General features: G+C 55.6%; 2 protein-coding genes across 3 annotated transcripts in view; both read left to right on the forward strand.

Moving 5' to 3' along the window:
- LOC134568478 (oocyte zinc finger protein XlCOF6.1-like) overlaps positions 1-26,893 on the forward strand; it is a 377,963-nt gene that overhangs the window by 316,898 nt on the left and 34,172 nt on the right. The gene's annotated exons all lie outside the window — the stretch shown is intronic.
- The window catches only part of LOC134568473 (oocyte zinc finger protein XlCOF7.1-like), a 217,856-nt gene continuing 191,654 nt past the window's right edge, over positions 692-26,893 (forward strand). For both annotated transcript variants that reach the window (XM_063427084.1, XM_063427083.1), the window contains exon 1: positions 692-705. The gene's annotated coding sequence lies outside the window, so the exon portion shown is untranslated. The remainder of the gene's footprint in view (positions 706-26,893) is intronic.

The following is a 26,893-nucleotide window of genomic DNA, read 5'->3' on the forward strand; positions in this document are numbered from 1 at the left end:
GTCTGTGAGTGTGTGTGCATGTAAACGTGTTTAGTAGATATCTCCATAAACACTTTAATCCCACATACAGATAACAAATAAGGGATTTATATGTGAAATAAAGGAAATCTGAAAATGATAAAAAGGTTGAGGTTGCTGTGGCTGAGCCGGTTAATGTAATGCCTGGTAGATAAATACGGTAAGAGGTTCCAGTGGCCCCTATTGCCGGCCTATCCGGTAAATACGATGTGAGTAATTAGTAAGAGGAACATGTCCAGAAATGGTTAATAATCTCTGTCACTTTAATAACATCTCCTGATGGCACTACATTCATATATAATCACAGCAACTACACTGCTCCCATGTAGCCGAGCAATGAAAAGGTTCTCCTGCTCTCTCATCATGTCACTGTCACTCCCAGCTGGAGATGGGGAGAGGAAGTGACGTCACGGAGAAGGATCCGCCCGGCCGGCGCCATGATGGATGAGGGCAGTATGGGCAACAGGCAGCCATTAGCGAATTGATTTCAGTCAGTTCGGGCACATTGCGCTGTATGAGAATTCCAATCCTTAATGTCAGTGTCCATTACCCATAATACTCCACGGGATTAAACAGGATCCTTGCCCTCATCCATCATGACGCCGCAATGACTGACGTCACTTCCGCTTTCCCAGTGCGTGACGTCACTCAGCGTGCGCCGTGCAGAGCTGGCTGAGTGAGCGGAGGGTGAGTCCGGGGTTCATTGTGTTTATTGGGTTATTCCTGGATCCAGAGCAATAATATCACTAATCAGTCAATTACACTAACATGGAGAGAGGGGGAACATGGAGAGACAGAGAGAGAGAGAGAGGGGAACATGGAGAGAGAGAAGGAGAGGGGGGGAACATGGAGAGAGAGAAGGAGAGGGGGGGAACATGGAGAGAGAGAGAGAAGGAGAGGGGGGAACATGGAGAGAGAGAGAGAAGGAGAGGGGGAACATGGGGAGAGAGAAGGGGAACATGGAGAGAGAGAGAAGGAGAGGGGGGGAACATGGGGAGAGAGAGAAGGAGAGGGGGGAACATGGAGAGAGAGAGAAGGAGAGGGGGGAACATGGAGAGAGAGAAGGAGAGGGGGGAACATGGAGAGAGAGAAGGAGAGGGGGGAACATGGAGAGAGAGAAGGAGAGGGGGAACATGGAGAGAGAGAAGGAGAGGGGGGAACATGGAGAGAGAGAGAAGGAGAGGGGGGGAACATGGGGAGAGAGAAGGAGAGGGGGGAACATGGAGAGAGAGAGAAGGAGAGGGGGAACATGGAGAGAGAGAGAAGGAGAGGGGGAACATGGAGAGAGAGAGAAGGAGAGAGGGGGGAACATGGAGAGAGAGAGAAGGAGAGAGGGGGAACATGGAGAGAGAGGGGGGAACATGGAGAGAGAGAGGGGGGAACATGGAGAGAGAGAGGGGGGAACATGGAGAGAGAGAGGGGGGACATGGAGAGAGAGAGGGGGGAACATGGAGAGAGAGAGGGGGGAACATGGAGAGAGAGAGGGGGGAACATGGAGAGAGAGAGGGGGGAACATGGAGAGAGAGAGGGGGGAACATGGAGAGAGAGAGGGGGGAACATGGAGAGAGAGAGGGGGGAACATGGAGAGAGAGAGGGGGGAACATGGAGAGAGAGAGGGGGGAACATGGAGAGAGAGAGGGGGGAACATGGAGAGAGAGAGGGGGGAACATGGAGAGAGAGAGAGAGAGAGGGGGGAACATGGAGAGAGAGAGAGAGAGAGGGGGGGAACATGGAGAGAGAGAGAGAGAGAGGGGGGAACATGGGAGAGAGAGAGAGAGGAGAGGGAACATGGGGAGAGAGAGAGAGGGGGAACATGGAGAGAGGGGGAACATGGAGAGACAGAGAGAGAGAGAGAGAGAGAGAGAGAGAGGGGAACATGGAGAGAGAGAAGGAGAGGGGGGAACATGGAGAGAGAGAAGGAGAGGGGGGAACATGGAGAGAGAGAGAGAAGGAGAGGGGGGAACATGGGAGAGAGAAGGAGAGGGGGAACATGGAGAGAGAGAGAAGGAGAGGGGGGAACATGGGGAGAGAGAGAAGGAGAGGGGGGAACATGGAGAGAGAGAAGGAGAGGGGGGAACATGGAGAGAGAGAAGGAGAGGGGGAACATGGAGAGAGAGAAGGAGAGGGGGGAACAGGGAGAGAGAGAGAAGGAGAGGGGGGAACAGGGAGAGAGAGAGAAGGAGAGGGGGGGAACATGGGGAGAGAGAGAAGGAGAGGGGGGAACATGGAGAGAGAGAGAAGGAGAGGGGGAACATGGAGAGAGAGAGAAGGAGAGAGGGGGGAACATGGAGAGAGAGAGAGAAGGAGAGAGGGGGGAACATGGAGAGAGAGAGGGGGGAACATGGAGAGAGAGAGGGGGGAACATGGAGAGAGAGAGGGGGGAACATGGAGAGAGAGAGGGGGGAACATGGAGAGAGAGAGGGGGGAACATGGAGAGAGAGAGGGGGGAACATGGAGAGAGAGAGGGGGGAACATGGAGAGAGAGAGGGGGGGACATGGAGAGAGAGAGGGGGGAACATGGAGAGAGAGAGGGGGGAACATGGAGAGAGAGAGAGGGGGGAACATGGAGAGAGAGAGAGAGGGGGGAACATGGAGAGAGAGAGAGAGGAGAGGGAACATGGAGAGAGAGAGAGGGGGGAACATGGAGAGAGAGAGAGGGGGGAACATGGAGAGAGAGAGAGAGGGCGGAACATGGAGAGAGGGGGGGACATGGAGAGGGAGAGAGAGAGGGGGGACATGGAGAGAGAGAGGGGGGACATGGAGAGAGAGAGAGGGGGGACATGGGGAGAGAGAGAGGGGGACATGGAGAGAGAGAGAGGGGGACATGGAGAGAGAGAGAGGGGGGCATGGAAAGAGAGAGAGGGGGGCATGGAGAGAGAGAGGGGGGGCATGGAGAGAGGGGGGGACATGGAGAGAGGGGGGGACATGGAGAGAGGGGGGGACATGGAGAGAGGGGGGACATGGAGAGAGGGAGAGAGGGGGGGACATGGAGAGAGGGAGAGAGGGGGGGACATGGAGAGAGGGGGGACATGGAGAGAGAGAGGGGGGGACATGGAGAGAGAGAGAGAGGGGGGGACATGGAGAGAGAGAGAGAGGGGGGGGCATGGAGAGAGAGATAATGGGGGGGACATGGAGAGAGAGAGAGAGAGGGGGGGACATGGAGAGAGAGAGAGGGGGGACATGGAGAGAGAGGGGGGACATGGAGAGAGAGGGGGGACATGGAGAGAGAGGGGGGACATGGAGAGAGAGGGGGACATGGAGAGAGAGGGGGGACATGGAGAGAGAGAGAGGGGGTGGACATGGAGAGAGGGGGGGGACATGGAGAGAGAGAGAGGGGGGGGACATGGAGAGAGAGAGAGGGGGGGGGCATGGAGAGAGAGAGGGGGGGACATGGAGAGAGAGAGAGAGGGGGGGGACATGGAGAGAGAGAGAGAGGAGGGACATGGAGAGTGTAGCGGAGAGCCGATCTTTCACAGCTATTCTCCACTAGAGATCCCAGGGAGGCTCAGGAACAAGGTGATGGTAAATCCATAGGCAAGGTTTCCAGCAGGTAAAGTAATACAGCAGTATCCCAACAGCAATCCCAATAACTGGACGACACACAGTTTCAGGAGCAGAACTAACTAGCTTTATTCCACAGTGCCTTATAAAGCCCTCTCCCATGCAAGGGAGGAGGTTCTATCAATCAATACATTGTCCAATCTGTGAACAGTAACCTCCCACACATCTCCTCCCCTCCTCTAGCATCATAATCCCCTTATAATGTACATGAATTTCCACAGTTTCTGGATGTACCCCTAAACGTAGGGGTACCCCTTTAAGAATGGTATCCCATGGTAGCCCTGATCTGGGTGAGCAACATACTCAAAATTCACCCAGATCGGACCAGGGGTTCGGGAGTTATGACTAGGTGTAGTTTTGACCGACCGCTGGGGTAAAGTGTCCGAAAACAGTTCCATGTATTTTGGCCCTGCGGTCGGTCACAAACAGGAGAATATAAACAGGCGAATTATTGATGTTCTGTAGCCTGACGAGGATTCGGATGAATCCCCCAGTTCGAGGGGTTCTTTCTACCGAATAGCGGGCCGTTCGGTAGTTTCCCCACGAAGTATTGGGAGTCTGGAGGTCTCAGCTGTGTTTGCCTAGTCAAGTGTCCGATTTCGGTTCCAGACACTCGACGGCAAAACACCGCTGTTCGGCAGTCTAAGATGGCCGCCGCCACGTGTTCGTATCCCGAACGGCGGCCACCCAGAGAACAAAGACCACACTGCACGGATAGTTAATTACCCGTTTGCAACATTGTTGCAAACGGTAATTGAAGACACACTTTACACAAGGTGGTCTGGTTGTTCGGTAGTTTCATTCCCTTGTTTTATTCGAATGATTCTCCCGAACAACCAGAGGAATACAGTAGTTTACACACATTAACTGGCAATATAAACGAATACAATTATTCCCATGAATGTTGTAGGACAGCCCAGTACCAATCCGCTACACTGCTCCCCCTTGCCCACAAGCCGGCATACACAGTCTGATCCAGCACGGATCGGCTTGGGGATGTCCGGGGGCTCACGGATCATTTTTCTAGGTCAGTTTGTCTTGACAACCCGTCAGCATTTCCATTCTGCTTACTCGGCCGGTACTGGATATTAAAGTCAAAAGGCTGTAGCGCCAAACTCCAGCGCAGCAGCCTGGCGTTGTCCCCAGCCACCCGGTTCAGTCATACTAACGGGTTGTGATCCGTGAGCAAGGAAAAGGGCTGTCCATACAGATAGGGCTGCAGTTTCTTTAGGGCCCACACCACAGCCAGGCATTCCTTTTGATGGCGGCGTAGCTTTCTTCTCGAGGTAACAGTTTGCGACTGATGTACGCCACAGGATGCTCTCCGCCATCGGCCCCGACTTGGCTCAGTACTGCCCCCAATCCAAACATAGAAGCGTCTGTGTGAACAAGAAATCGTTTAGTTGGATTGGGAGCTGCCAAGACAGGGGCATTTATCAGTGCATTTTTCAATTGTTGGAATGCCTGCTCACACTCCGGGGTCCAGTTTACTTGGCGGGGAAGGTTTTTACGGGTCAGGTCAGTGAGGGGTTTGGCCAGGGCACCGTAATTGGGGACAAACTTCCTGTAATACCCCGCTGTCCCTCTACAGCCTCTACTTTGGCGGGTTCGGGTTTCTGTTTGCCGCACCCTACTCTATGCCCCAGGTACTGCACCTCAGCCATTCCTATACTACACTTGGCCGGCTTCAGGGTCAAACCTGCTTCCCTTATCCTATCTAGCACAGCTCCTATGTGAGCTAAATGTTCCTGCCACGTATTGCTAAAAATAGCAATATCGTCCAGGTAGGCACAGGTATAGTCCTGAAATCCATCCAGGAGTCGATCCACCATCCTTTGGAAGGTGGCTGGGGCGTTTTTCATCCCAAATGGCATCACCTTAAACTGGTACAAGCCAAATGGGGTGACAAAGGCCGACTTCGGGATGCCGTCTGGGGAGCCAGGGGAATTTGCCAATATCCTTTACACAAGTCAATAGTGGTGAGGTATTGGCCCCTGGCCATTCTGTCCAGTAACTCGTCTATCCGGGGCATCGGATAGGCGTCGGACACGGTCTTCTCGTTCAATCTCCTATAGTCCACGCAGAAGCGGGTCGTACCGTCTCGCTTTGGTACGAGGACTACAGGAGATGCCCAAGGACTGTCTGAGGGTTCAATCACCCCCAGTTGGAGCATCTCATCGATCTCCTTACGCATGTTTGCCCTCACCGCTTCTGGGATGCGGTAGGGGGTCTGACGCATGGGTAGTTGCCCTGGGGTCTCGACCCGGTGAGTTGCCAGAGGCGTGTATCCAGGTACATTAGAGAACGTGTCTCGTTTCTCCTCTAATAGTTGCTGTACCTCGATCCGCTCCTGTGGGCTCAGCCGATCTCCCAGTGCAACCTCCCCTAAATCCCCAGACAGCTGCCCATCCCCCAGTAAATCGGGGAGGGGTAAGCTGTCAAACTCTTCCGTGTTAGGTGCACATATGGCGGTCACCTCCTCGGCGCGCTCTTGGTAGGGCTTCATCATGTTCACATGGAGCATGCGTCGCCCCCCAGTCCCTGTGCAGGGGCCTATAATATAGGTGGTGTCACATCTTTGTTCCACCACCCTATAGGGTCCCTGCCAGGCGGCCTGTAGCTTATCATGTCGGACAGGTTTTAAAATCAGTACTTTCTGCCCGACCTGAAAGCTACGGTCCCTGGCTCCCCGATCATACCACGTGCGCTGGCGGGTCTGGGCCGCCTGAAGGTTTTCCCTTACCGTCTTGGTCAAGGCTTCTAGGCGGTCTCGAAAGGCCAGCACATATGGTATGATGGGGGTGCCATCTGCGCTCCGGTCTCCCTCCCAATGCTCTCTAATAAGATCTAATGGACCTCTGACCCTCCTCCCAAACAGTAGTTCAAACGGGGAGAACCCCGTGGATTCCTGCAGCACCTCCCGGTATGCGAACAGGAGGTGCGGCAGGAATCGTTCCCAGTCCTTGTGGGTCTCTGCGAAGGTTCGGAGCATCTGCTTCAAGGTACCATTGAATCGTTCGCAGAGCCCGTTCGTCTGGGGGTGGTAAGGGGCACTGATAATAGGCTTAATGCCACAGATCCTCCAGAGGTGTTGGGTGAATTCTGCGGTAAATTGGGTGCCCTGATCCGAGATAATCTCCCTGGGTAATCCCATCCGGGAGAATATCCGCATGAGGGCATCCGCGACCGTTTCAGCGTGGATGTTGGTCAGAGCCACTGCCTCTGGATACCTGGTGGCATAATCTACTACCGTTAAAATATACCTTTTTCCTGACGAGCTAGCTTTATTGAGGGGGCCTATCAGATCCACCGCTATTCGGCTAAAAGGTTCCTCAATTATGGGTAAGGGGTGAAGTTTAGCCTTCCTGCGGTCTCCTCTTTTTCCCACTCTCTGGCAGGTATCGCATGTCGTGCAATATCTGCGTACTTCCTGGCTAATCCCTGGCCAGAAGAAACTTTGGGTCAGTCTGTACCTGGTGCGGCTAACCCCTAGATGTCCGGATAGCGGAATATCATGCGCTATCCGGAGTAATTCAGCCTGGTACCGCTGCGGTACCACTAACTGTCTCATCACTATCGGGTCTGACCCCGTAATCTGTTTGCCTGTTTCCCTGTACAAAAGCTGTTTGTCCCAGACAAATCTCTCTCCCTCCCCCCCGGGGGAGCCCGTGACAACCTTGTCCCTATACACCTGAAGCGTGGGGTCTGTTGCTACTTCCGCTACAAATTCATTAGGTGGGGCCCAGGGGACACATTCTAGAGGAGGGGTAGGATTGCTTACCTGGACCTCCGGCAGTGTGTTGTGGTCCTGGGTGCGGGCCTGTTGTCGGGTGACCACAGGGTTGACCTCTCCTGTGGTGGGCGTCTGGGGCTCAAAAGCAGAAGTGAGCCTCCCCAGATCGTTCCCCAATAAAACCTCCGCCGGTAACTGCGGCATCAACCCCACCTCCACGTGCCCTGCCCCCGCTCCCCAATGTAAATGTACCCTTGCTGTAGGTAGCCGGTACACCGCTCCCCTGGCTACCCGGACGGCTACAGTTTTGTTCAGTTTTGCCTGATCCGAAATCAGGTGGCTCTGTACCAGAGTGATGGTAGCTCCCGAATCTCGTAACCCACGGACTGCTGTACCATTCAGATATACGGTCTGTCGATGATGCTGTAGATTGTCCACATTGGCCTGGACAGGATCTGCCTCGTGCAGTACCTCCCATTGTTCCACAGTGGTAATGGGAACTGTAACGGAGCTCCGTGTACTCCGACCGAGTACCCTCCGTTGATGGATGCTCCTAGCGCTCTCAGAGGACTCCAAGCACTGCAGACGACACCACAACCACCGCAGGCTCCACAACCGCCGTAGCTTAACTGGAGCCGCGCCGTCTTCCTTCCACCCTGGATCGGCTTCTGTCCTCCAGGACAGTGTGGGGAAGACCTCTCCTCCAGGAGAGCGTAACAGGAACAAGCTCTTACAAGAGCTAAGTGATTAAGAGCTCAGGGGAATATGCAGCGCATAGCAATCCCCAGTGTGATATAGCAGTTCCCTCCAATAACGAGACAAGGCTACGTATTGAGGGTCAGAAGAGGTCTGAGGACTGGAACACCCAGCCTGCTTTTTATTAGGATAAGGTACACACAGGACACTCCCAGGGGGAGGATGAAATTAACCAATAACAGCATAGTACAGCCCACAGGTTCCCTCCCCTCAGATAAACAGTTAAACCAATTATTACATACAATAAAAATACAGTTTTCACATACACACTGTAACTTTAAAACCATACATTCAATTTCAATAAAAGTTGCATATTCAGACTCAGCATACATCAAACATAAACACTTCCAAAAATCAGCCAAATCCCTCCAGTGGATCAAAAGTTAGCTGGAAGTCCTTTATGACCGACCGCAAGCACAATTTCCTGCCCAAAACAGTTCCATAGATTTGGGCTGTGCGGCCGGTCAATTTCATGCCGAAAAACGACTAAGTCCCATTTCGAACGGGACTTAGTCTCTGGAGCTGCAAGTTCAGTATGGGAGAAGGTAAGGGTCAGCGGTGTTCGGCAAAATGTGTAGCCGATTTTAGTTCCACAGAATCTTTAGCATACACCGCTGACCGCATTCGAATGACTAAAATGGCCGCCGCCACGTGTTCGGCTGCCGAATGGAGGCCACCCAGCGCTCGGCAATTAACCTGCAGTAACCTCACAGCCTGGGAGGTAAATTGCCTGCATACTTTAGCTTCTGGGTGGTCCGCCTGTGTGGTACTTGGTTCAGTAAGCCCTATGTACTGAACCAAGTGGGAGAAGGCCAGGGGCAAGTTATTTTACAGGTCTGGGGACATAGTCTTAAAGGGACATTGTTCAGCAAAGTCACAATATGTCCCCAGACGGTTCTTAAAGGGCCATACACACCCAATAAATGTTAATAAGTTTTCAGGGGCACAATCTTCCAGGGGCCATAGTCATGAGGCAGGAGGCTGGCAAACATGCTTCTCCACAATCCAGGGAAGCAGGGCAATTTCTCATTTAAAGGGCCAGTTACAAATAGCGATTTGTAACACATCTCCCCTTTGGGGGGAAGACTAACCAGGCACCTGACCTTCTGTCGGTCAGTGCCTCCGTTAGTCGATCCACCAACCCACAATAACCAAATGCCAGAGTAGCCCACCCACAACAAACAGGTACAAGGGTGACCCACCCACAAGACACAATTACTGCACCTGGGTATTTTGCTGTGGTGATGTGGTAACATGCTGTGGGGACTTGCGGGAGGGCAGAGGCCAGCGGCGCTCTGCCCTGATGCCAGCTCTTCTGCTGGGGTAGCCCTCAGGACCTCAGGCTCTGGACCAGGGACAAAGGTAGGGCAGAGGCCGACTGCACTCTGCCCAGCTGCCAGTTCTTCCGCTGGGGTAGCCTGCAGGACATCAGGCTCTGGACCAGGGACAAAGGTAGGGCAGAGGCCGACTGCACTCTGCCCAGAGGCCAGCTCTTCTGCTGGGGTAGCCTGCAGGACATCAGGCTCTGGACCAGGGACAAAGGTAGGGCAGAGGCCGACTGCACTCTGCCCAGATGCCAGCTCTTCCACTGGGGTAGCCTGCAGGACATCAGGCTCTGGATCAGGGACAAAGGTAGGGCAGAGGCCGACTGCACTCTGCCCAGCTGCCAGCTCGTCTGCTGGGGTACTGAGACCATAGTCCGGCTCAGTAGCCAAGGGAACATGGATGTCAGTAGGGGTTAACATCGCCTCTGTTAGCCCTGGTGCCACGATAGGAGTTAGCGGGGGAGGGGAAATTGTACTTACCCCCTCCTCCTGTTGTCCTGGTGAGAGCAGTTGGGGATCTGGACAGGTTGTCCAGCATCCCTGTAGGTCAGGCACAGAGACCATGGTCCCATCTGCGCCGTCTGGGGGATTGGTGTCTCCCCTTGCTAGGGTAAGCTGCCGCTGGGGAGAGGGGGTGCTGTGCTCCTTTCCCGGAAACACAGGATGCTGCTGGAGAGGGAGACCGCCCGTCTCCACTCCCGTAACATTGTCCTGTTGCTGTAGAGAGGGACCAACTGTCTCTGCTCTCTGTAGGACACACTGCTGCTGGGGGGGAAGGTCGGCACCTTCGGCCCCCTGGGGTACACACTGCCGCTGGAGAGGGAGACCGCCTGTCTCCACTCCCTTACCATTGTCCTGTTGCTGTAGAGAGGGACCAACTGTCTCTGCTCTCTGTAGGACACACTGCTGCTGGGGGGGAAGGACGGCACCTTCAGCCCCCTGGGGTACACACTGCCGCTGGGGAGGATGGACGACACCATCAGCTCCCTGGGTTACACACTGCCGCTGGGGATCTGAGCCGACTGCCCAGCATCCCTGTAGGACCGTTAGAGAGACCTCGGTCCCATCTCTATCTGCCATCTGGGGTTCATCGCCGGACCAGTCAGGGAGGTCTGGTTCTGCTTGTCGGGTAGGTTGGGGCTGCACGAAGCTGAGTAGGTGTATGTAGTCCTGCTCCAGCTCCCACTCCCTTGTTGCCAGGTGGGTCATGTCTTTTCTCACCTCGCGTTCGTCAGCCCAGACATACATGCCCATCCGGTAGTCGTAGATGTCCCAAAACATGGGGAGAGAGAGAAGGAGAGGGGGAACATGGGGAGAGAGAGAAGGAGAGGGGGAACATGGGGAGAGAGAGAAGGAGAGGGGGAACATGGGGAGAGAGAGAAGGAGAGGGGGAAATGGAGAGAGAGAGAGAAGGAGAGGGGGAACATGGAGAGAGAGAGAGAAGGAGAGGGGGAACATGGAGAGAGAGAGAAGGAGAGGGGGAACATGGAGAGAGAGAGGAGGAGAGGGGGAACATGGAGAGAGAGAGGAGGAGAGGGGGAACATGGAGAGAGAGGAGGAGAGGGGGAACATGGAGAGGAGGAGAGGAGGAGAGGGGGAACATGGAGAGGAGGAGAGGGGGGGACATGGAGAGAGAGAGGAGGAGAGGGGGGAACATGGAGAGAGAGGAGGAGAGGGGGGAACATGGAGAGAGAGAGGAGGAGAGGGGGGAACATGGAGAGAGAGATCAGGAGAGGGGGGAACATGGAGAGAGAGAAAGGAGAGGGGAGAACATGGAGAGAGAGAAGGAGAAGGGGAACATGGAGAGAGAGAAGGAGAGGGGGAACATGGAGAGAGAGAAGGAGAGGGGGAACATGGAGAGAGAGAAGGAGAGAGGGAACATGGTGAGGGGGGACATGGAGAGAGAGAGAGGGGGGAACATGGAGAGTGAGAGAGAGAGGGGGAACATGGAGAGAGAGAGAAGGAGAGGGGGAACATTGAGAGAGAGGGGGGAACATGGGGAGAGAGAGAAGGAGAGGATGGAACATGGAGAGAGAGAGAAGGAGAGGGGGGAACATGGAGAGAGAGAGAAGGATAGGGGGAACATGGAGAGAGAGAGAAGGAGAGGGGGAACATGGAGAGAGAGAGAAGGAGAGGGGGAACATGGAGAGAGAGAGAAGGAGAGGGGGGAACATGGAGAGAGAGAGAAGGAGAGGGGGGAACATGGAGAGAGAGAGAAGGAGAGGGGGAACATGGAGAGAGAGAGAAGGAGAGGGGGAACATGGTGAGAGAGAGGGAGAGAGGAGGAGAGGGGGAACATGGTGAGAGAGAGGAGGAGAGGGGGAACATGGTGAGAGAGAGGAGGAGAGGGGGAACATGGAGAGAGAGAAGGAAAGAGGGAACATGGAGAGAGAGAAGGAGAGGGGGAACATGGAGAGAGAGAAGGAGAGGGGGAACATGGAGAGAGATAAGGAGAGGGGGAACATGGAGAGAGCTAAGGAGAGGGGGAACATGGAGAGAGATAAGGAGAGGGGGAACATGGAGAGAGATAAGGAGAGGGGGAACATGGAGAGGGGGGGACATGGAGAATGAGAGAGAGAGAGGGGGGACATGGAGAATGAGAGAGAGAGAGGGGGGACATGGAGAATGAGAGAGAGAGGGGGGGGACATGGAGAATGAGAGAGAGAGGGGGGGACATGGAGAGAGAGAGGGGGGAACATGGAGAGAGAGAGGGGGGACATGGAGAGGGGGAACATTGAGAGAGGGGGGAACATGGGGAGAGAGAGAAGGAGAGGGGGGAACATATGGAGAGAGAGAGAAGGAGAGGGTGGAACATGGAGAGGGAGAGGGTGGAACATGGAGAGAGAGAGGAGAGGGTGGAACATGGAGAGAGAGAGGGTGGAACATGGAGAGAGAGAGAGAGAGAGGGGGGGCATGGAGAGAGAGAGGGGGGGCATGGAGAGAGAGGGGAACATGGAGAGAGATGAGGAGAGGGGGAACATGGACAGAGAGAAGGACAGGGGGGAACATGGGGGGAGAGGGCGAACATGGGGAGAGAGAGAAGGAGAGGGGGGAACATGGGGAGAGAGAGAAAGAGAGTGGGGAACATGGGGAGAGAGAGAGTGGGGAACATGGGGAGAGAGAGAGTGGGGAACATGGGGAGAGAGAGAGTGGGGAACATGGGGAGAGAGAGAGGGGAACATGGGGAGAGAGAGGGGGGAACATGGCGAGAGAGAGGGGGGAACATGGCGAGAGAGAGAGGGGGAACATGGCGAGAGAGAGAGGGGGAACATGGCGAGAGAGAGAGGGGGAACATGGCGAGAGAGAGAGAGGGGAACATGGAGAGAGAGGAGGAGAGGGGGGAACATGGAGAGAGAGAAGGAGAGGGGGGAACATGGAGAGAGAGAAGGAGAGGGGGGAACATGGAGAGAGAGAAGGAGAGGGGGGAACATGGAGAGAGAGAAGAAGAGGGGGGAACATGGAGAGAGATGAGGAGAGGGGGGAACGTGGAGAGAGAGAGAAAGAAGAGGGGAGAACGTGGAGAGAGAGAGAGAGAAAGGAGAGGGGGAACATGGAGAGAGAGAGAAGGAGAGAGGGAACATGGTGAGGGGGAACATGGAGAATGAGAGAGAGAGGGTGGAACATGGAGAAGGAGAGGGGGAACATTGAGAGAGAGAGGGGGGAACATGGGGAGAGAGGAGAGGGTGGAACATGGAGAGAGAGAGAAGGAGAGGGGGCATGGAGAGGGAGAGGGGGGACATGGGGAGAGAGAGAGAAGGAGACATGGGGAGAGAGAGAGAGAGGGGGGAACATGGAGAGGGAGAGGGGGGACATGGGGAGAGAGAGAGAAGGAGACATGGGGAGAGAGAGAGAGAGGGGGGAACATGGAGAGAGAGGGGGGAACATGGAGAGAGAGGGGGGAACATGGAGAGAGAGGGGGAACATGGAGAGAGAGGGGGAACATGGAGAGAGAGGGGGAACATGGAGAGAGAGAGGGGGGAACATGGAGAGAGAGAGAGGGGGGAACATGGAGAGAGAGAGAGAGGGGGAACATGGAGAGAGAGAGGGGGGAACATGGAGAGAGAGAGGGGGGGGGACATGGAGAGAGGAGGAGAGGGGGAACATGGAGAGAGGAGGAGAGGGGGAACATGGAGAGAGGAGGAGAGGGGGGACATGGAGAGAGGAGGAGAGGGGGAACATGGAGAGAGGTGGAGAGGGGGAACATGGAGAGAGGAGGAGAGGGGGAACATGGAGAGAGGAGGAGAGGGGGAACATGGAGAGAGGAGGAGAGGGGGAACATGGAGAGAGGAGGAGAGGGGGAACATGGAGAGAGGAGGAGAGGGGGAACATGGAGAGAGGAGGAGAGGGGGAACATGGAGAGAGGAGGAGAGGGGGAACATGGAGAGAGGAGGAGAGGGGGAACATGGAGAGAGGAGGAGAGGGGGAACATGGGGGGAGAGAGGAGGAGAGGGGGAACATGGGGGGAGAGAGGAGGAGAGGGGGAACATGGGGAGAGAGAGAAGGAGAGGGGGAACATGGCGAGAGAGGAGGAGAGGGGGAATATCGCGAGAGAGAGGGGGAATATCGCGCGAGAGAGAGACGGGGGAACATGGAGAGAGAGACGGGGGAACATGGAGAGAGAGACGGGGGAACATGGAGAGAGAGACGGGGGAACATGGAGAGAGAGACGGGGGAACATGGAGAGAGAGACGGGGGAAACATGGAGAGAGAGAGGGGGACATGGGGAGAGAGGGGGGACAAGGGGAGAGAGAGGGGGGACATGGGGAGAGAGAGGGGGGACATGGGGAGAGAGAGGGGGGCATGGAGAGAGAGATGTGGAACATGGAGAGAGAGGGGGGAACATGGAGAGAGAGGGGGGAACATGGAGAGAGAGGGGGGAACATGGATGGAGAGAGGGGGGAACATGGATGGAGAGAGGGGGGACATGGAGAGAGAGAGGGGGGACATGGAGAGAGAGAGGGGGGACATGGAGAGAGAGAGAGGGGACATGGAGAGAGAGAGGGGGGACATGGAGAGAGAGAGGGGGGGACATGGAGAGAGAGAGGGGGGGACATGGAGAGAGAGAGGGGGGGACATGGAGAGAGAGAGGGGGGACATGGAGAGAGAGGGGGCAACATGGAGAGAGAGGGGGGAACATGGAGAGAGAGAGGGGGGCATAGAGAGAGAGGGGACACATGGAGAGAGAGGGGGGCATGGAGGGAGAGAGAGAGGGGGGACATGGAGGGAGAGAGAGAGGGGGGACATGGAGGGAGAGAGAGAGGGGGACACGGAGGGAGAGAGGGGGGACACGGAGGGAGAGAGAGGGGGGGACACGGAGGGAGAGAGAGGGGGGGACACGGAGGGAGAGAGAGGGGGGGACACGGAGGGAGAGAGAGGGGGGGACACGGAGGGAGAGAGAGGGGGGGACACGGAGGGAGAGAGGGGGACACGGAGGGAGAGAGGGGGTAACATGGAGAAAGAGGGGGGTAACATGGAGAGAGAGGGGGGGACATGGAGAGAGAGAGAGAGGGTGGGACATGGAGAGAGAGAGGGGGGAACATGGAGAGAGAGAGGGGGGAACATGGAGAGAGAGAGGGGGGAACATGGAGAGAGAGAGGGGGGAACATGGAGAGAGAGAGGGGGGAACATGGAGAGAGAGAGGGGGAACATGGAGAGAGAGAGGGGGGAACATGGAGAGAGAGGGGGGACATGGAGAGAGAGAGAGGAGGAGAGGGGGAACATGGAGAGAGAGAGGGAGAGATGGAGAGGGGGAACATGGAGAGAGAGAGAGGTGGGGAAACATGGGGAGAGAGAGGGGGGGACATGGAGAGAGAGGGGGACATGGAGAGAGAGAGGGGGGGAACATGGAGAGAGAGAGAGGGGGGAACATGGAGAGAGAGCGGGGGACATCGAGAGAAAGGGGGGGAACATGGAGAGAGAGAGAGAGAAGGGAACATGGAGAGAGAGAGGGGGGGTACATGGGGAGAGCGAGAAGGAGAGGGGGGCATGGGGAGAGCGAGAGAAGGAGAGGGGGACATGGGGAGAGAGAGAAGGAGAGGGGGACATGGGGAGAGAGAGGAGGAGAGGGGGACATTGGGAGAGAGGAGGAGTGGGGGACATGGGGAGAGAGAGGAGGAGAGGGGGACATGGGGAGAGAGAGGAGGAGAGGGGGACATGGGGAGAGAGAGGAGGAGAGGGGGACATGGGGAGAGAGAGGAGGAGAGGGGGACATGGGGAGAGAGAGGAGGAGAGGGGGACATTGGGAGAGAGGAGGAGTGGGGGACATGGGGAGAGAGAGGAGGAGAGGGGGACATGGGGAGAGAGAGGAGGAGAGGGGGACATGGGGAGAGAGAGGAGGAGAGGGGGACATGGAGAGAGAGAAGGAGAGAGAGAAGGAGAGAGAGAAGGAGAGGGGGACATGGAGAGGGGGACATGGAGAGAGAAGGAGAGGGGGACATGGAGAGAGAGAGAAGGAGAGGGGGACATGGAGAGAGAGAAGGAGAGGGGGGCATGTGGAGAGAGAGAAGGTGTAACGGATCGCCTGGCACCCCGACTGAGTACCTCCGTTAATGGATGCTCCTAGCGCTTCCTGAGGACTCCAAGCACTCTGACAGACACCACAATCACTGTATCGGAGAAGCATATGAATCTTCTCAAGCCTCTGAATGCTGTAGACCGTTGAATAGGAACCATATGAATAGGCTTACACTCCTAGCAGTCAACTGGAACAGCATGCAATAAATCCTTCCCCCAATAATGAGACGACACTTCATGTAACGGAGCTCCGTGTACTCCGACTGAGTACCCTCCGTTGATGGATGCTCCTAGCGCTCTCAGAGGACTCCAAGCACTGCAGACGACACCACAACCACCGCAGGCTCCACAACCGCCGTAGCTTAACTGGAGTCGCGCCGTCTTCCTTCCACCCTGGATCGGCTTCTGTCCTCCAGGACCGTGTGGGGAAGACCTCTCCTCCAGGAGAGCGAACAGGAACAAGCTCTTAAAAGAGCTAAGTGATTGAAAGCTCAGGGGAATATGCAGAGCATAGCAATCCCCAGTGTGATACAGCAATTCCCTCCAATAACGAGACAAGGCTACGTTTTGAAGGGTCAAGAAGAACTGAGGACTTTAACATCCAGCCTGCTTTTTATTACCAAAAGTACACACAGGACACACCCGGGGGAGGCATAAAATAACCAATAACAGAATAGTACAGCCCACAGGTTCCCTCCCCTTTGCTTGGGAGATAATTGAGATTCCTACTATATCTACTCAATTATCTCCAAGCTAAAACTTACACATTTTTATACATTTTTATGCACTTTCATAACTTTCCCATTTTACATGGTACATTAATAAAACGTACATTTTTATGCACAACATAAATTGTGGGACAACATATCCAAAATTCATGAGAATCCGTCCAGTGGTTCTCGAAATATTAAAAAGTCTCTTTGGACCGACCGTACGCCTGTTTGCATGCCCAAAAACAGTTCCACAGATTCAGGCTGTGTGGTCGGTCTATTTCTGTCCTGAAAATCGGTAAAGTTCCATCCGAAATCGGTGTTCGAATATTCGAACGCACTTCGACTTTTGTCGAAGTGTCGAAGTTAAATGCGGTTAAAACTTCCGCGGTGATCGCTAGTCGAGTGGCGATCTATTTCTCCTGAAAAGATGATAAAGTCCCATTCGAACGGGTGTTCGAACGTTCGAACGGGACTTAGTCTCCAGCCGTGGTGTCGAAGAATAAGGGAAAGTACAGTTCACCGCTGACCGCGTTCGGTTGCCTTAAGATGGCCGCTGCCACGTGTTCAGCTGTAATGGCGGCCACTTCGACGGCTTCGATAGTTCGACGGCTTTGGTACTTCGACGGCTTCGGCACTTCGACTGTATTCGAAGTGCCAGTTAAAACGTTGAAACACTGCTCCCAAGTAATAAAAGGGCCAGAAGCAGTATACACAAATCCATTATGCCCAAATGTACGCTTTCCAGACCAATACAGTCCAGGGCCATAGTCACAGGGGAGGAGGCAGGCAAGCAGGCCTCTCCAGGACAAAGTGGCGAAGGGCACTTCGTCACACTTCACTTTGAGGGTAAAACAGGAACTCTCTGGCTGCTAGCTTGCAGCCCTTTTTATTAGGTGCTCCCATGAAGGGGAGGGACACACACAGTAACGTACATTAACCAATCACACAATAGTTACATCCCACACATAGCCCTCCCCTCTACCTGTAAACTAATTATCTGTACACACAGGAAAATACAATTATCATAGGTAGGGAAAATACAGTTTTTACACAACATTCATAACTCCCAAAATATAAATCACATTCGCATAAAAATACATATTCACAATCAATCCATTCAGGGGAACAACATACTCAAAAATCATACGAATTGGACCAGGGGTTCAAAAGTTAGTACAAATGTGCATTTGACCTTCTGGAAGCATGTTTTTACAGGGCCCTCTATCCTGGAGACAATGGGGGGGGAAGTAATCCAATTATCCAGGACTAGAGGCAGACTCCATTAACCACATGGTTGCAAAACGACATAAAACACTTTAAAATACATAAAGTCACATTTTACACATAACACACAGACATTTCACATATCCCCAGATAGTTTAGGTCTGAGTGCACATTATTAGGTGAATGGCACTCAGACCAACCGAATACAGTTTAATCGCCATGGAGCCAAAGTCTTTAATCACACGAATAGGCTCCATGGCATAGCTATCTGGGTTACCACAGCTCACACAGGGCAAGTACCAAATGACCCCACTGTATTTAAAGGGCCAGAATGAGTGACATACACTCTGGTATGGGCGAATACTGTTTTTAAAGGGCCCAATCTCCCAGGGCCATAGTCCAAAGGCAGCAGGCGGGCAGCCAGGCTTCTCCAATGCAATGTGGCGAGATTGCTCTCGTCACAGAAGGAGAGGGGGACATGGGGAGAGAGAGAAGGAGAGGGGGACATGGGGAGAGAGAGAAGGAGAGGGGGACATGGGGAGAAAGAGAAGGAGAGGGGGACATGGGGAGAGAGAGAAGGAGAGGGGGACATGGGGAGAGAGAGAAGGAGAGGGGGACATGGGGAGAGAGAGAAGGAGAGGGGGACATGGGGAGAGAGAGAAGGAGAGGGGGACATGGGGAGAGAGAGAAGGAGAGGGGGACATGGGGAGAGAGAGAAGGAGAGGGGGACATGGGGAGAGAGAGAAGGAGAGGGGGACATGGAGAGAGAGAGAAGGAGAGGGGGACATGGAGAGAGAGAGAAGGAGAGGGGGACATGGAGAGAGAGAGAAGGAGAGGGGGGAAAAGGAGAGAGAAGGAGAGAGGGGAATGTGGCAAACCTAGCCACTTTAAGACTTACTGTATAACATCAGAAGCCGCTGGAATTCTGTGTGTAAATGTATGCCTGTAATTTTGTACTATAGAGCATTTGTATGCAAGCGGCCGGTTCGTTTCACGAACATCCTGTTCGTGAAACGAATAAAGTACTGAACGGGAGCCCACACACAGAGGGTCGTGTGGCTCCCATTAGCCGATTGCAACATTGTAGCAATCGGCGGTTAATTGCTTTCCTGGGTGACCGTCGTTCGGCTACCGACCACGCGGCGGTCGGCCATCTTGGATCCTTTGTTAGCCCAGCGGTGTTTGGTCGTCGAGCGCTTAGAACTAAAATTGGCTACTCGACGGCGCGAACACCGCTGGACTTCCAGGTCGTTCGGGGTCTCCGGTCTTTCAGTATTTTGTTCCCCATTCGGTGTTCGGTACTTTTAGGAGAATGTGATATAAACTATGTTTTGTGCGCCGTTCGGTTATTTATGCCGGGATCTGAGCGGTACTCGCACGAAGTATGCGCTCAGACCCCAGCTATCTACCGAACGGTCATTTATTATAATCACACGAATAATGCTAAAGTTATAGATTTTTATGTTAAAACCCGGTTCGGCTGTACGGAGGGATAATCCACTTAATAGGATATTCTAGTGGGAGTATCCCTCTCGTGTCCAGTGCATGGTGTGAGAAATGCTCTGTATTTTCAGTTCCCCATGTAGTCCTCTATTGTAATACCCCTGTAATGTGACTAAGGAAACCCCTTGCATGGGGAACCACATAAATACTGGAGCTTGTGATTAAAAACCTGACTCCCAGAACCGTGTTTCGTCCGGTTACTGGGGGATTTGGGATATTGCCTTCTTTTCCTTCTTTACTTTGGATTACTTTCTATACCAGCGGAGATCTTGGGATTTAATATTGCAGCTCCATTACAGGGAACATGGAGAGAGAGAGGGGAACATGGAGGGAGAGAGAATGAGAGGGGGGAACATGGAGAGAGAGAGGAGAGAGGTGGAACATGGAGAGAGAGAGAGAGAAGGAGAGAGGTGGAACATGGAGAGGGAGAGAGAGGAGAGAGGTGGAACATGGAGAGAGAGAGAGAGAAGGAGAGAGGTGGAACATGGAGAGAGAGAGAGAAAGAGGAGAGATGGAAAACATGGAGAGAGAAGGAGAGATGGAAAACATGGAGAGAGAAGGAGAGGGAAAACATGGAGAGAGAGAAGGAGAGGGAAAACATGGAGAGAGAGAAAGAGAGGGAAAACATGGAGGGAGAAGGAGAGGGAAAACATGGAAAAAGAGAAGGAGGGAAAACATGGAGAGAGAAGGAGGGAAAACATGGAGAGAGAAGGAGGGAAAACATAGAGAGAGAAGGAGGGAAAACATGGAGAGAGAAGGAGGGAAAACATGGAGAGAGAAGGAGAGAGAAAACATGGAGAGAGAGAAGGAGAGAGAAAACATGGAGAGAGAGAAGGAGAGAGAAAACATGGAGAGAGAGAAGGAGGGAAAACATGGAGAGAGAGAAGGAGGGAAAACATGGAGAGAGAGAAGGAGAGGGAAAACATGGAGAGGGAAAACATGGAGAGAGAGAAGGAGAGGGAAAACATGGAGAGAGAAGGAAGGAGAGGGAAAACATGGAGAGAGAAGGAAGGAGAGGGAAAACATGGAGAGAGAAGGAAGGAGAGGGAAAACATGGAGAGAGAAGGAAGGAGAGGGAAAACATGGAGAGAGAGAGAGGAGAGGGAAAACATGGAGAGAGAGAGAAGGAGAGGGAAAACATGGAGAGAGAGAGAAGGAGAGGGAAAACATGGAGAGAGAGAGAAGGAGAGGGAAAACATGGAGAGAGAGAGAGAGAGAGAAGGAGAGGGAAAACATGGAGAGAGAGAGAGAGAGAGAAGGAGAGGGAAAACATGGAGAGAGAGAGAGAGAAGGAGAGGGAAAACATGGAGAGAGAGAGAGAGAAGGAGAGGGAAAACATGGAGAGAGAGAGAGAGAAGGAGAGGGAAAACATGGAGAGAGAGAGAGAAGGAGAGGGAAAACATGGAGAGAGAGAGAGAAGGAGAGGGAAAACATGGAGAGAGAGAGGAGGAGAGGGAAAACATGGAGAGAGAAGGAGAGGGAAAACATGGAGAGAGAGAGAAAATGAGAAGGAGAGGGAAAACATGGAGAGAGAGAGAGAAAGTGAGAAGGAGAGGGAAAACATGGAGAGGGAAAACATGGAGAGAGAAGGAGAGGGAAAACATGGAGAGAGAAGGAGAGGGAAAACATGGAGAGAGAAGGAGAGGGAAAACATGGAGAGAGAAGGAGAGGGAAAACATGGAGAGAGAAGGAGAGGGAAAACATGGAGAGAGAAGGAGAGGGAAAACATGGAGAGAGAAGGAGAGGGAAAACATGGAGAGAGAAGGAGAGGGAAAACATGGAGAGAGAAGGAGAGGGAAAACATGGAGAAAGAAGGAGAGGGGGGACATGGAGAGAGAAAAGGAGAGGGAAAACATGGAGAGAGAGAGAAGGAGAGGGAAAACATGGAGAGAGAGAGAAGGAGAGGGAAAACATGGAGAGAGAGAGAAGGAGAGGGAAAACATGGAGAGAGAGAGAGAGAGAGAAGGAGAGGGAAAACATGGAGAGAGAGAGAGAGAGAGAAGGAGAGGGAAAACATGGAGAGAGAGAGAGAGAAGGAGAGGGAAAACATGGAGAGAGAGAGAGAGAAGGAGAGGGAAAACATGGAGAGAGAGAGAGAGAAGGAGAGGGAAAACATGGAGAGAGAGAGAGAGAAGGAGAGGGAAAACATGGAGAGAGAGAGAGAAGGAGAGGGAAAACATGGAGAGAGAGAGGAGGAGAGGGAAAACATGGAGAGAGAAGGAGAGGGAAAACATGGAGAGAGAGAGAAAATGAGAAGGAGAGGGAAAACATGGAGAGAGAGAGAGAAAGTGAGAAGGAGAGGGAAAACATGGAGAGGGAAAACATGGAGAGAGAAGGAGAGGGAAAACATGGAGAGAGAAGGAGAGGGAAAACATGGAGAGAGAAGGAGAGGGAAAACATGGAGAGAGAAGGAGAGGGAAAACATGGAGAGAGAAGGAGAGGGAAAACATGGAGAGAGAAGGAGAGGGAAAACATGGAGAGAGAAGGAGAGGGAAAACATGGAGAGAGAAGGAGAGGGAAAACATGGAGAGAGAAGGAGAGGGAAAACATGGAGAAAGAAGGAGAGGGGGGACATGGAGAGAGAAAAGGAGAGGGAAAACATGGAGAGAGGAGAAGGGGAACATGGAGAGAGAAGGAGAGGGGGGATATGGAGAGGGAGAAGGGGAACATGGAGAGAGAGGGAGAAGGGGATCATGGAGAGAGGGCAGGAGAGGGGGACATGGAGAGGGAGAAGGGGATCGAGGAGAGGGGGGACATGGAGAGAGAAAAGGAGAGGGAAAACATGGAGAGAGGAGAAGGGAAACATGGAGAGAGAAGGAGAGGGGGGACATGGAGAGGGAGAAGGGGAACATGGAGAGCGAAGGAGAGGGGGGACATGGAGAGGGAGAAGGGAACATGGAGAGAGAGGGAGAAGGGAACATGGAGAGAGAGGGAGAAGGGGATCATGGAGAGAGAGGGCAGGAGAGGGGGAACATGGAGAGGGAGAAGGGGATCGAGGAGAGAGAGGGCAGGAGCGGGGGAACATGGAGAGAGAGGAGGGGGAGAGAGGAAGGGGAGAGAGAGGAGGGGGAGAGAGGAAGGGGGGAGAGAGTAGGGGGGAGAGAGGAGAGGGGGGAGGGAACATGGAGAGGGGGAGAGGGAACATGGAGAGAGAGGGGGAAACATGGAGATAGAGGGAAAGGGGGAGAACATGGATAGAGAGAAGGAGAGGGGGGACATGGGGGAGAGAGAAGGAGAGGGGGGAGCATGGGGGGAGAGAGAAGGAGAGGGGGGAGCATGGGGGGAGAGAGAAGGAGAGGGGGGAGCATGGGGGGAGAGAGAAGGAGAGGGGGGAGCATGGGGGGAGAGAGAAGGAGAGGGGGAGCATGGGGGGAGAGAGAAGGAGAGGGGGAGCATGGGGGGAGAGAGAAGGAGAGGGGGAGCATGGGGGGAGAGAGAAGGAGAGGGGGAGCATGGGGGGAGAGAGAAGGAGAGGGGGAGCATGGGGGGAGAGAGAAGGAGAGGGGGAACATGGGGGAGAGAGAAGGAGAGGGGGGAACGAGGAGAGGGGGAAAACATGGAGAGAGAGGAGAGGGGGAAAACATGGAGAGAGAGGAGAGGGGGAAAACATGGAGAGAGAGGAGAGGGGGAAAACATGGAGAGAGAGGAGAGGGGGAAAACATGGAGAGAGAGAAGGAGAGGGAAAACATGGAGAGAGAGAAGGAGAGGGAAAACATGGAGAGAGAGGAGAGGGAAAACATGGAGAGAGAAGGAGAGGGAAAACATGGAGAGAGAAGGAGAGGGAAAACATGGAGAGAGAAGGAGAGGGAAAACATGGAGAGAGAAGGAGAGGGAAAACATGGAGAGAGAAGGAGAGGGGGGACATGGAGAGAGAAGGAGAGGGGGGAACATGGGGGGAGAGAGAAGGAGAGGGGGAACATGGGGGGAGAGAGAAGGAGAGGGGAGAACATGGGGGAGAGAAGGAGAGGGGGGAACATGGGGGGAGAGAGAAGGAGAGGGGGAACGGGGGGAGAGAGAAGGAGAGGGGGAACTGGGGGAGAGAGAAGGAGAGGGGGAACTGGGGGGAGAGAGAAGGAGAGGGGGAACTGGGAGAGAGAAGGAGAGGGGGAACTGGGGGGAGAGAGAAGGAGAGGGGGAACATGGGGGAGAGAGAAGGAGAGGGGGGAGCATGGGGGGAGAGAGAAGGAGAGGGGGGAGCATGGGGGGAGAGAGAAGGAGAGGGGGGAGCATGGGGGGAGAGAGAAGGAGAGGGGGGAGCATGGGGGGAGAGAGAAGGAGAGGGGGAGCATGGGGGGAGAGAGAAGGAGAGGGGGAGCATGGGGGGAGAGAGAAGGAGAGGGGGAGCATGGGGGGAGAGAGAAGGAGAGGGGGAGCATGGGGGGAGAGAGAAGGAGAGGGGGAACATGGGGGAGAGAGAAGGAGAGGGGGGAACGAGGAGAGGGGGAAAACATGGAGAGAGAGGAGAGGGGGAAAACATGGAGAGAGAGGAGAGGGGGAAAACATGGAGAGAGAGGAGAGGGGGAAAACATGGAGAGAGAGGAGAGAGGGAAAACATGGAGAGAGAGGAGAGGGGGAAAACATGGAGAGAGAGAAGGAGAGGGAAAACATGGAGAGAGAGAAGGAGAGGGAAAACATGGAGAGAGAGAAGGAGAGGGAAAACATGGAGAGAGAAGGAGAGGGAAAACATGGAGAGAGAAGGAGAGGGAAAACATGGAGAGAGAAGGAGAGGGAAAACATGGAGAGAGAAGGAGAGGGAAAACATGGAGAGAGAAGGAGAGGGGGGACATGGAGAGAGAAGGAGAGGGGGGACATGGAGAGAGAAGGAGAGGGGGGAACATGGGGGGAGAGAGAAGGAGAGGGGGAACATGGGGGGAGAGAGAAGGAGAGGGGAGAACATGGGGGAGAGAAGGAGAGGGGGGAACATGGGGGGAGAGAGAAGGAGAGGGGGAACGGGGGGAGAGAGAAGGAGAGGGGGAACGGGGGGAGAGAGAAGGAGAGGGGGAACTGGGGGGAGAGAGAAGGAGAGGGGGAACTGGGGGGAGAGAGAAGGAGAGGGGGAACTGGGGGGAGAGAGAAGGAGAGGGGGAACATGGGGGAGAGAGAAGGAGAGGGGGGAACATGGGGAGAGAGAAGGAGGGGGGGAACATGGGGGAGAGGGGGAACATGGGGGAGAGAGAAGGAGAGGGGGGGAACATGGGGTGGAGAGAGAAGGAGAGGGGGGAACATGGGGTGGAGAGATAGAAGGAGAGGGGGGAACATGGGGGGAGAGATAGAAGGAGAGGGGGGAACATGGGGGGAGAGATAGAAGGAGAGGGGGGAACATGGGGGGAGAGATAGAAGGAGAGGGGGGAACATGGGGGGAGAGATAGAAGGAGAGGGGGGAACATGGGGGGAGAGATAGAAGGAGAGGGGGGAACATGGGGGGAGAGATAGAAGGAGAGGGGGGAACATGGGGGGAGAGATAGAAGGAGAGGGGGGAACATGGGGGGAGAGATAGAAGGAGAGGGGGGAACATGGGGGGAGAGATAGAAGGAGAGGGGGGAACATGGGGGGAGAGATAGAAGGAGAGGGGGGAACATGGGGGGAGAGATAGAAGGAGAGGGGGGAACATGGGGGGAGAGATAGAAGGAGAGGGGGGAACATGGGGGGAGAGAGAAGGAGAGGGGGGAACATGGGGGGAGAGAGAAGGAGAGGGGGGAGCATGGGGGGAGATAGAAGGCGAGGGGGGGAACATGGGGGGGGGGGGGAGATAGAAGGCGAGGGGGGGAACATGGGGGGGGGGGGAGATAGAAGGCGAGGGGGGGAACATGGGGGGGGGGGGAGATAGAAGGCGAGGGGGGGAACATGGGGGGGGGGGGAGATAGAAGGCGAGGGGGGGAACATGGGGGGGGGGGGAGATAGAAGGCGAGGGGGGGAACATGGGGGGGGGGGAGATAGAAGGCGAGGGGGGGAACATGGGGGGGGGGGAGATAGAAGGCGAGGGGGGGAACATGGGGGGGGGGGGGAGATAGAAGGCGAGGGGGGGAACATGGGGGGGGGGGGAGATAGAAGGCGAGGGGGGGAACATGGGGGGGGGGGGAGATAGAAGGCGAGGGGGGGAACATGGGGGGGGGGGGGAGATAGAAGGCGAGGGGGGGAACATGGGGGGGGGGGAGATAGAAGGCGAGGGGGGGAACATGGGGGGGGGGGGGAGATAGAAGGCGAGGGGGGGAACATGGGGGGGGGGGGAGATAGAAGGCGAGGGGGGGAACATGGGGGGGGGGGGGAGATAGAAGGCGAGGGGGGGAACATGGGGGGGGGGGGGGAGATAGAAGGCGAGGGGGGGAACATGGGGGGGGGGGGGGAGATAGAAGGCGAGGGGGGGAACATGGGGGGGGGGGGGGAGATAGAAGGCGAGGGGGGGAACATGGGGGGGGGGGGGGAGATAGAAGGCGAGGGGGGGAACATGGGGGGGGGGGGGGAGATAGAAGGCGAGGGGGGGAACATGGGGGGGGGGGGGGAGATAGAAGGCGAGGGGGGGAACATGGGGGGGGGGGGGGAGATAGAAGGCGAGGGGGGGAACATGGGGGGGGGGGGGGAGATAGAAGGCGAGGGGGGGAACATGGGGGGGGGGGGGGAGATAGAAGGCGAGGGGGGGAACATGGGGGGGGGGGGGAGATAGAAGGCGAGGGGGGGAACATGGGGGGGGGGGGGGAGATAGAAGGCGAGGGGGGGAACATGGGGGGGGGGGGGGAGATAGAAGGCGAGGGGGGGAACATGGGGGGGGGGGGGGAGATAGAAGGCGAGGGGGGGAACATGGGGGGGGGGGGGGAGATAGAAGGCGAGGGGGGGAACATGGGGGGGGGGGGGAGATAGAAGGCGAGGGGGGGAACATGGGGGGGGGGGGGGGAGATAGAAGGCGAGGGGGGGAACATGGGGGGGGGGGGGGAGATAGAAGGCGAGGGGGGGAACATGGGGGGGGGGGGGAGATAGAAGGCGAGGGGGGGAACATGGGGGGGGGGGGGGAGATAGAAGGCGAGGGGGGGAACATGGGGGGGGGGGGGGAGATAGAAGGCGAGGGGGGGAACATGGGGGGGGGGGGGGAGATAGAAGGCGAGGGGGGGAACATGGGGGGGGGGGGGGAGATAGAAGGCGAGGGGGGGAACATGGGGGGGGGGGGGGAGATAGAAGGCGAGGGGGGGAACATGGGGGGGGGGGGGAGATAGAAGGCGAGGGGGGGAACATGGGGGGGGGGGGGGAGATAGAAGGCGAGGGGGGGAACATGGGGGGGGGGGGGGATAGAAGATAGAAGGCGAGGGGGGGAACATGGGGGGGGGGGGGGAGATAGAAGGCGAGGGGGGGAACATGGGGGGGGGGGGGGAGATAGAAGGCGAGGGGGGGAACATGGGGGGGGGGGGGGGAGATAGAAGGCGAGGGGGGGAACATGGGGGGGGGGGGGGAGATAGAAGGCGAGGGGGGGAACATGGGGGGGGGGGGGGAGATAGAAGGCGAGGGGGGGAACATGGGGGGGGGGGGGGAGATAGAAGGCGAGGGGGGGAACATGGGGG

The sequence above is a fragment of the Pelobates fuscus genome, chromosome 7 (genome assembly GCF_036172605.1).
Source record: "Pelobates fuscus isolate aPelFus1 chromosome 7, aPelFus1.pri, whole genome shotgun sequence".
Taxonomy (NCBI): Eukaryota; Metazoa; Chordata; class Amphibia; order Anura; family Pelobatidae; genus Pelobates; species Pelobates fuscus.